Source organism: Pieris brassicae, chromosome 3 (genome assembly GCF_905147105.1).
Source record: "Pieris brassicae chromosome 3, ilPieBrab1.1, whole genome shotgun sequence".
Classification (NCBI taxonomy): domain Eukaryota; kingdom Metazoa; phylum Arthropoda; class Insecta; order Lepidoptera; family Pieridae; genus Pieris; species Pieris brassicae.
The window spans coordinates 9,809,470-9,820,884 of record NC_059667.1 but is presented as its reverse complement, the minus strand read 5'-3'; the positions used below and the strand labels follow the sequence as shown (position 1 = coordinate 9,820,884).

Here is an 11,415-nt window from a genome sequence, read left to right as displayed (position 1 = left end):
AACATTCCACAAGTCTAAATTTATAGACTTAATCCTGATTGCTTAGTTGCATAAATTATTATATATCCCTTGTTTACACTAATTAATTATTATTGGCGAAATTAACTATATATCAATTTCACATTTGTCTAACGATAGTACAATTTACGGGCAATTAGCAGACAAAGGGAAAATACGAACTAGATACAACAAAAGAAGCGACGTGGTTTTTGTCATACCGTATTCTACTTGGCCATATGTGGCTTCATTGCCAGGTGACTAATGTGTCCTGTCCGTCAATGATTTGTGTCCACACTAATGACTACGTGAATGTTATAGTAGCCACGGGCTGGGGCTATTGCCATTGTATATTCCAGGTGACATACAATTTAACATGTCTATGTAATGGTTATAAATGAGAAAATGGAAAAAAACATTTTTTTGGGTTATATGCCCTCGAAAAATAAATGGTAAAAGCATAATTTAAAGATCTCTAGACTTAGATATATGTGTACAGTCCCATACTTTGTATAGGCTGGATGCAGAAGGTCTCTAGCGAGAAAGTTGTTGTTGGAATGTCGAAAAAACTTATGCAGAACTTGGCGTGTATTGAGTCTTCACCGCTACCATCTCCTTCAAATAATTATAATTGGTAAAATCCAGGATCAAAGGCGTGTTGGTAGAAGGAAGTAGTCATAGCTTCGCAACTTCAGGGAGTGAAAGGGCTGCTGCATGTGGCAGAGGACAAAAACACGCTTCAAGAGACTGACATCCAGTAGGTGACGTTGGCCTCCGGTACTGGTGAGGCACGAAGAGCAGAATTTAGTTTTATATTAATAGTTATTGAAGTGAAACTTCTTTATCGGCGTTGGAAAAAAATACCGTCACATTCTTCCGATACGCAACATCTTTTTCTTGTCCCTACCGCAGTTGATTCAAAGGGATTCGAAGCCATTATTAACAAAAATATTTAATAAAGATAACAATGATAGTAATAATTCTATTACAATTCATGAAATTCTGTAAAAACGAATTTTTGTAAAGTTGCATATAGTAGAACATTTCACGAAAAATAAGGTCATAAAGAAGTTTCACTTCTTGCGTTACGTACGTTACTTCTTACACTAGGACACGCACACATTTTTTTAACCATACACGAATCATATTTACTAAGCCTGCGTGTTTAATAATAGTTACATAAAGAGAGATGAATTAAGCCTGATTATAATTTAGAGTTTTTGTAAACCAATTACAATCGAAAGATAAGTTTAAACCTCGCAAACGCAAATTTTTATTGTTGCCCTCGAACATCACACATTCAAGAAGTACAATCATATACTTATGAAGATATGTTATAGAAAGTATATACACGTGTTTAAATGACATGTGATCCTAATAAGGCGCAGCGCCAACCAGATCCATGCAACTTCCTCACAATCGTGTAGTCCGACACAACTCTCTTTGCATCGAAGAAGTCGCATTGTACGAAAAATTATGCAAATTAATTATTTGACGGGAGTCATACTCAGCGGAAAGACTTTTCTTTTTCTATAAAACATACGTTATTCGTTAAAAACAACAAACTCAAATAATACTTTATTAAATACATGTCAGCTTTCAATTCCCATCAGTAAAGTAATTTTAATTAGCTTTAACACCGTTAAAAATGATCAAATCGTTGAGCCTTATTTCAAAGTAGAATGGTCTATCAGCCAGGAACCTCTTAGGCTGTTCTCGAATAAATCCAGCGGTGAAGCCAACAGCGAATACTGAAAATAAACGATTGATAGATATTTTATTAAATTCCGTATCGAAGGAACATTAATATCCATTTATAAATGAAAAATATAATTCTCTAGGATAGCAACTGATTGGACGTAGAATAAAGACGAATTATATAGTCTAATTTACGTTAAAAACTTTTTACACACTAAAACTTCAGCAATATAAATACGAAAGTTACATTATTTACACAACTCAATTTTGTATGTTAATAAGGAGCTAAACTAAATTTGTTAAAGAGGTTCAATGTCAGAACTTGTGTGGTATCGATTGCGAGACTATTTTATTTACGTTACTTTTCATTTAACATATAAACCTGATAATTATATAATACCACCGGGCACTACAACCTTTTTTCGGTCTGGGCCTCAGATCTCTGTACGTGTGTCATCATTTGTCACTCTAATAGTGTAGTAGGTGATCTGCCTCCTGTGCCTGACACACGCCAACGACTTTTTGTATATAAAGCAAGCCGGTTTAGTCATCATCTTTCCAACCTTCCAGCGAATGTTAAATGGTGAGTCCATTGATGCCCAGCCGGAATGATCCTACGACCTCTGGGAGTCGCTCGCTGAAGACACTAGGCCATTGATCTTTTTGATGACACTTGATAATTATTTACCAATTAAGCTCTGTCAAAACTAAATTGGGTGAAGTTTGGTGGCATCACAATGTATTATTGTGGTTCTGACACAATTTATTATAATATTAATAGTATCGTATCATCGTAAACATAATGTATTACTCATCTACATGACTTACCGTTAGCTGCTGCAGCTTCGGCACCATCCTCATTGACTTCAATGAAAGCCTTTTGTATAGCACCACTTATTGCTAGCTCATCCTCTCCTTTTGTCAGCTTAAATGAGCTTGGCCACGTGTAAACATTTTTTTAACGCCCATCTAAGGGAAATAACATTTCATTTTAATTAAATGATTCGGATTTAGCAACGTATGCTTCATAAAGAGTATGGAATATTGTTAAAACTTTTAAGTTTGTGAACAAAGAAAATAGTTGAACATTTCTTTTAATGTAATAGAAGGCAAACGGCCAGGGGACTCACCTTACGTTAAGTGATACCGCCGCCAATGGACACTTACTTTGCCAAAAGGCTCGCAAGACAAGACCGACGCTTTGATGTTCAAACATATAGTACTTAATCAAATTGAATTCATGTCGCTTTTAGCTTTATTAATTAAGTTCTTCATAAATTAAAACCTCACGAAATTAATCTTCATTTATTTTAATAGACGCAATATGTGTTACAAAATCTAATTCATCGGGAATGATACTACGTACCTTTGATAAAACATCTTTCAGGTCTGTTGTAGTCTCGATTTTGAACTTAGGAATTGTGACGTCCACTTTAGTTGAGTATCTTAGAAATAGCATCGTTCAGTGCTGATAGGTCTCTTAACTTCTCCTCTAACCGCGTGATTCCGTCAACTTCATTCGGGAGAACCAGTATCATGGAAACATCATTTCCTTCGTAGAACAATTGAAGAATCTGTAAGAAATTGTAAATATTAAACGTCTTATCAGTAAAAAAAATATTATCTTCATTAGTTTTTCTGACTTTTTAGTTTGGCTCCTGGACAAGGGAGCGTCATGACCTGGTATCGGTCATAGGGGTGGACCTCACTTTACCGGGTATTATATTGGCTATGCTAGGAAGTGAGGAGGCCTGGACTACAATGGGCTGTGAGCATGTAATGCTGCCGAAGGTGGTTGCTGTGCGATTAAGAGGTCTAGGGTTGACCATAGACTGGTCTGTAATTCAAGGCTGGGGTCTCAGTCTTGAGCGGCCCGAAAGCGTAGGTCTTGATTGAGCTCTTTGTCGGATATAAGCCCGGATCCCTTGGGTTAAATGCCTTGGAGTACCCCAAGGGCCCATCTTTAGAGCGTGTCCTCCACACGATCTAAAGATGGGCTGAGGTGATTTTAGTGGGTAGGGTCTTACTATCCCTCTGAATAGCGGAGGGCTTTGCGTGTAAGCCAGCGTCAAGCTCGATCCTTGGCTCGGGCGCGGGCATTTTCATCTCATTAAAAAAAATCTATTTAGCATGTTGTCCATATTATAGATCTTACCGTGGCATCTAATTCCGGGACCTCAGCATATTTGAAGTCAGATTCTTGGGACATCATAGGAATTGTAACTGACGAATCTTTTGTAACATAAAACGGCCTGTTATTTGTGGCGAAAGGACTGAACGAGTTCTTCTAGTGACCCTATAAAAATTATGCATAAGAACTATGTTTCACACTAAAATAAAATATAATAGATACATAGTAATAATTAAAAATAATTAGTAATATATATCCTTCATTCTGAAACTATAACCTAAATAGGGAATTATTTATTTATTAACACTGTTTTGCATATTTGGTACATGTACAATGTACAAACACCTTATAGCTAACAAGCGATCTCTTCCAAGCTTGTAAGGAAAAATAAAAAATAAATACTGTGCAAAAGACGAAACTTTTAAACATTGTCAACGTATACAATTACAAAAAAAAAACTAAAACCTAATCAGAAGAGTCATGAATCATAATGCATCTAGCATTGTGATTCAAAATACGGTAAAATAATATACAAAAGTCACTATTAAACAGATGGAAAAGAGAAATTGTCAAATTTAATTAAAAATAAAAATATAAATTGATGTCCTTTTCTCAATTCAAGTCCATACTAAGCGACACCGCTTATAATTTAATTAAGTATTATAAAACAGTTTAGAATTTGAGATTTATTTATTGTATAAGTGTTCTTAATATAAAGGAAGTTGATGTGGTGGAAACACAAACTGTGCACAGTTTTTCTATCTACCAGGACGTCGAACATAATTAAATCATTAACACACATATATATATACTAAGGCCAGTGACATATAAACTGTAAATTTATAACAATCAAACCATTCAAACGATTTAAAATTGCACGTAAAACGTCATAAACAAATCTAAACACTGACGTGCCATAGATAGCCGATGCAAGAAACCTGTTCTTGTCGAGAATTCTCATTCACATACAGGATGAGTTCCTATATTCGAATATATTTTTTTTAATGACGTATATAGCATAATTTATGTTATGCATAATTTATAATTGTTTGACTTATGTAGTATTTTTTTAATTAAAATTTAATATTGTTTCTTGTTATATTAGTAAGAAGTGTAGCTGGTATCGAGTTTATTAAATTTGGAATAATGTAATCTAATGTTTTTTTCCCATATAAATTATTGTATTTGGGTAATAGAAATTCGTTTTTTAATTTTCTACGTGTTGAGTAGTGATAGTGAGTTTTAATTGTTTTGATGTAATTTTCTGTAAAGTAGTTTTCATTTAATAATCCTAGTTGCACTTTCTCGTGTATAGGTATAATTTTGAAATATGCAAATAGCTTTCTGTAGTCCTCTTTATATTGTGATTTTAATTTTATGGGAGCAATTGTTTTTAAAATACGTGTTTGTATTGCAAATATTTGATTTAGATAAGTTTTGCATGTTCTCCCATAGCTTGTAAGTCCATATGTTATAATGGATTCGGCTAGTGCTTTGTATAATAGTAGCAGAATTTTAAGAGGTATTTTATTTTTTATTAAAGTGAATTTGGCAAGTATCGCTCTTAGCCTATCACAGACAGAATTAATGTGCATTTTCCAGGACATTCGGTCATCTATTGTAAGCCCCAGGTACTTATGGTTATGAACTAATTCTAAGGCGTTGTAGTTGCAGCTTTTGGGGTACGAGTTATAAGAATGTGCACATGTGTGGTTGTGATGGTTGTGATAGCTGATAGACTTATGTATAGAATCGATAATACAGAATCAGCGCTAATAAACTGTTTAAACATTCTAATATACATGCTTGTATTTCAGCTTTTCTTTCTTTTTAATTTAGTACTGAAGTGGATACTACATATATCTTTAAATATCATATTTATTTATTTTTAAACAATTATATCATTTTATATAACTAATGTGGTCATAAATACTGTTACATAAAAACTTTTCTCTTTTTCAACATTTTGAATATGGAACACGTAAATGATTTTAAAATTTTTGATTTGGCGCCATTTCACATATTTTTTCGTCTTCATTAGCAAATTACAAAATGGAATGGGGTGTTAAAGAAAATATCAGCCGTTTGTTCAAATATCGTACTAGCCTCAGATACAGCCTATATAGCCTGTTGGAACATTGACGGAGGCAAGAGAGCGGCGTCGCGACACAAACGACCTGCACTGTTTTGGCATCGGAGGCCATGATGTCCAAGGTTACTTGCTTCGAAGCTTACTTATTTATATATTATGTTTATTAATGTACATATTATAGTTACCTTAAAGTATATAGCGTTCACCAGAACTGCTCGAGTAGCGGCATCCAATGAATGGGGGTCAACGAGGTCTTTAATTTTTTTTATTTGTTTGGTCGTCAACCTGTAAATAAATATAATAAAAAAATTGCTTAACTGAAATTAAAAAAAAACTAAAATTTATATTTTTCGACACGTTTAAAATGATCAATCAGAAAAGTCTTCGGTTGTTTGATGACCAGGCAGGCAAATTGGTTAGGTCACCTTTCCGATGAGGAGTACCTGGTTAAGGTCGCTTTTACTTTTACCCACCTCAGAATAGACAATTATATCTACTTTTAAAAGTAACTGTTTCAATACCTAAGAAATTTCTGGGTCGTAGATATTTCTTTAAAAAATGCCTTGATACGCGAATGCTTATGTACAGTTACTATTTAAATACGTTTGAGTGTTACATAGATATAATTATTATATTCTGAATATTATTTATAAAAACGAATTATTCATGCCAGAAATAGGTTGTGACAAAATCACCTATCACTAGTCCCCACACTAGCGAGTCCCTGTGTTGTTGTTATCTATATAACAATTATTCCGTGGTACATGGTTCATGTTAAAAATCAATGTTTAACAACTAATCAAACACATGCCGTATAAGACATTAAGTATGCGTGAATGTGTGAGTATGTGAATGGGTGTATAACGTGAGTGCGTATGTATTTAAGAGTGTGTGTACTAATTCAATTATATATGATACTAGCTGACCCAGTTTTATATATAATTAAGGTAGAAACGTTGTTTTGCCATGTATATTATTTCAAAGAAACACTTTTTTAATAAATATAACCTATCTATTATAATAAAAAATAGGGGTTGATCGTAGAGGGGTGACACTTAAGGGTTGTATGTATTTTTGTATATATAAACTATTGGACACCCCTTACTTAGGGGTTTGAAATATAGATAGTAGCCGATTCTCAGACTTACTGAATATGCATAAAACATTCATAAGCATCCGAGGATTATGGGAACGAACATTGTGACACGAGAATTTTATATAGATCGAGATTACCCAGGAGTTGATTTCGTTTGCGGCTCTTTGTGCATGTGAAAAGTCTATATTTTTAATTTCGCAATTAAATACATCACGGGTGGACGTTGCAAAGTCTTCATTTAGTTGGTAGATTTGTCCGATGTACACTTTACTTGCTGTTTTAAAATCCACACCTCTCACTGTTTTGAGGATCTGTTCATTCTGAGAAAATGCAGCTTTTGTCTGAAATATAGAAATAAGCAAGATTCATTCAGACATTCTTCGAAAATGAATATATTGTATAAAGAATAAATTCACCAATTGCATTTTTAGTGCTTCTCAGTTGAACTCGCTCTCAGGCTGATTATATTATATGGAATGGTCGATTTTACTGGAATTTGAATTTATAAAACCTACCAATATTATGTATAATAAAAATAAATCAATGGCGCTACAATATTTTTAAGCCTCAGATTTCAGTATCTGTTTCATGATCATTTGCTAATCTAATAGGCAAGTAGGGGATCAGCTTTCTTTGTATGACACACGCCGTCGACTTTTTGGGTCTAAGGTAAGCCGGTTTCCTCACGATGTTTTCCTTCCCCGTTCGATGTGCACATAGGAATTGGTGCACAGCCGGGGCTCGAACCTACGACCACAGGGTTGAGAGTCGCACCCTGAAGCCACTTAGCCAATACTGCTATTGTTATGTATAATGCAGAAGTAACATATATTTTACCAATGCTTATAGACATTGTTATATTATATCAAAGTCAATTAAAGTAAATAGACAAATCATTGATATGTAAATGCCGTAACTATCATAGTAATTGAAATTTTTGTCACAAGCTGTATTTAAATAAGAATGTTAATAAGTTCGAAATGTTAAGAAACCGTGGCGTTGATAAAATGAATAAAAACCTTTTTACACTATTGTTAGATGTGAAATAAATTTTATTAAAACTTTGCATTCATTGAATTTAATATTTTACCTTAATATAAAAATTATCATTGATTCCAGCTTGTAATAGTGGCCATCCCGCCCTCGCCAGAATTTTTTATATATTTATTTTATATGATCAATGCTGGTCTATTACTTTATTTTGGTATCTTTGGTTACATTTACAAACATATATAAACACTTTGCCGTATATTAAAGTCTAATTAGAATCAGATTGGCCTTTAATTTTCAATTTCCAAATTTACTCTAAATGAGGCTTTGTATTTATGTATAAAAACACTACTTCAAAGATTATATTTAATTATGTTTTTTTTTGTCATAATGTCGATAATCAGAAACTTATAAATATGTGTGCGCTAACCAGATCCATGCGTCTTCTTACTAAACATACATACAGAATACTTAGCGCCTATGAATTATAATTTGCAATATCTTTTTCGCTTTTGCCTTCTGGTAAGTCCACATGATCATTGGGCATGCCAATTGCCTTCAAAAGCTCATCGTGTGATTCCCCCTCAGAGGCAATGGCGAGCTGGGCTAATGGAGTCAAGACAGAGAAAGGTGACATCACCACACTCTGTTGGGGCTTCTCTCTTACTATTTCCTGAAAAGGGTTTAATACAAAGTTCAAATTTATTCCAAGATATTTGACGATAGAGATAATTCAGATACGGTTTTGCCGATTAAAGCAGACTTTGAAGGGTTTTTTGCAATTAATTTATTTACACTTCATTACCTTATACGAAAACATGCATATAAAAAAGCAGCTTACGTAAGTTATAAGGCAACGGGGGGCCTTATCGCTAACAAGCCAATCCAGGCAACCAAACAAAAACATTAAATTACACAACTAAAATAACGTAAAATTTAAAAAAAGTTATAATAATATAAACAAAAATGTAAAAGCTAATCTTAGTGTTAATGATGCAATGATGTTAAAGAAAAATTCAAGTGAATATTCTGTATAGTATAGAGAAAGGTATCCTTTTCTTATTTTTAAAAACTACATTAACTAATTGGCATGAATTGAATTTCACATACTTCCTCGACTTCCCATTATGAAATTAGGCTGTTCGTATTAAAAAGAACAACTCCTCTGAACCTTGTAAATGTGGTAGAAGACACAGAGAGGCCAAATATCTCTACGCAACGCCATGGGAAAGAGAAGGGAGGGAAAGAAAATAGTAGTCAACGATTTGAACGGCTCTTCATTGAGAAGCTAGTACAGGAGAGCTACTGCTCATAGGTGAGAATCGTCCTTCATGTGGTGCGTATTTTGTGCTTTATACTGTTGTAAGCGATAGCCCGAGTTAAAGTACCGTCTTGCCATGCTGAGCACACCAAGCTTCTTGAAATTTAGCATTTCTGGAGGGACTTTGAAGCGTTCGATATGTCGACGCCGAGTATTCGAGACAATGACAATGTGTATTTTTTGCGGCTAACGCGCAAATATGTGTCTTCTTGATTTGATAATTACTTTAAAAAGTAAAAATACTTACAATAAACATGCTGTATGTAAAGAGATCATTTCCATTTTTGAGGCCTCGGGATAGTACGTTGGCCATCGTGACAGCTGTCACTGTGAACACTGAAAAATATTAATACTCATCAGGGATTATGTAATATGGTCTTGGCAATCCATCCAGAACTTTTTGAGTTACAAACATAAAAAAAGTATTTATAATATTTAGTCCTAAAATATTATTAAACAGTTTCCTGCGTTTATATTTAAATATAAAGTTAAAAATCCCCGTTTAGGATCGTATACAAGGTCATAGAAATATGGTATGTTTATTACGTCATTTTAACTGAACATCGTTACATGACGGTACGATGTTATTTACTAATGTGATAACTAACTGCAATAAGTAATAATTGCTCCTGAGAAATTAAAATTACAATATAAAGAGGACTACAGAAAGGTTTACAAAAGAAAGTGTTAGTATTAGTGCAGTAAGAAGTACTGATATAACAAGAAATAATATTTAATTAAAATCAAAAAAATATTACATAAATCAAACCATTATAAATTATGCATAACAAAAAAAATATACCAATCAGACATCAATCAAATCAATCTTCATTAAATTCTATTTCGAATACGGAATGCAACCTGTATACGAATGAGAATTCTAGGTGAAAACAGGTTTCGTGCATCGACAATCTATGGAGCGTCGATATTTCAATTGCTTTGTAACGTTTGAATAGCGCAATCTAATGACTATATTGTAATGATACGTATGTCATTGATCGTATATAAGTTAATTATTAAAATCTGTTCGACGTCCTGGTGGACAGAAAAACTGTGTCCAGTTTGTGTTTCCACGACACTGTTAAACTACTTTTTATTTCAGATTATGTATACAATAAATTAATAATCATTGAGATTGAGATCATTTATGAAAACAGACACTATACAGCAGTTGTGGTCAGCAACAAAGTGCCCTTGAAAGGTCATATAAAAGATAATATAACATTTGTGTTTCTACCCTTTAAAGAAGACTTCTTAAAAGCGTTATAAACCATAGTACATAGTATAATTTCCGTACAAATGGAAATACATAACGATCGCATTAAAAAAATGGTAAAAACATACCCGGAACAAAATTAAAAAATAACAAGACTACGCAGTGAGTCCTATTATTTTAAATTATGCTTGGTTTTTTACGATCATCGGTTCAAGATCAAGACAAAACACTTGAACTCAACATTACGTAATAAATATACATCTACGATTATCTGTACAATCGATAGAATAATGTATTGTTGTCCTTCTGGCATTAAGAGTGTCCATGGGTGGTATCACATAACATCAGGTGAGCCTCCTGCCCGTGTGCCGTTTTTGTTCTTCAAAAAAATATCTATAAAGAAGCCCGTTGTTGCCTCTTATTTAGGTATTTATTTATAAAAGCTTGCCGATGCTCGGCACTTATTGGTAAAAGAACAATAGAATACAATTTCTCATGTGACAAGCCCTTATAGGCAAACATAACATACACGAAGTGATAATAAAAAGAAATAAATAAAACAATTTAATCATAAACTAAACGAAAATCGATTTTAAAGTGAGGGGAGCCACTATGGATATCCAAACCCAGCTTGTTTATCAATACGCTCAATCTGGATATCAGAGTTTTGACCAAAATACGGTCTCCGTAAAGGCGGAACAAATGAAATGATGGGAAGCCTGGTATCTAGATAGTACACGAAATTTAAACGACTTGTTTGTTAAATATCATAAATGCTAATTAATATCAATTAACTTTTCACGATTCTCCAATGAAAACACCGTAAAGTGCGCTAGCCTGGTTTTTATATGTTAGCAACTTTGCCACTGGAGAA

The 11,415-nt window shown here is 33.5% G+C and overlaps 1 pseudogene; it reads right to left on the bottom strand.

The window, feature by feature from the left end:
* Nucleotides 1–1,620: 1,620 nt before the first annotated feature.
* LOC123707774 lies at nt 1,621–9,638 on the bottom strand (annotated as a pseudogene).
* Between the last annotated feature and the right edge of the window lie 1,777 nt (nt 9,639–11,415).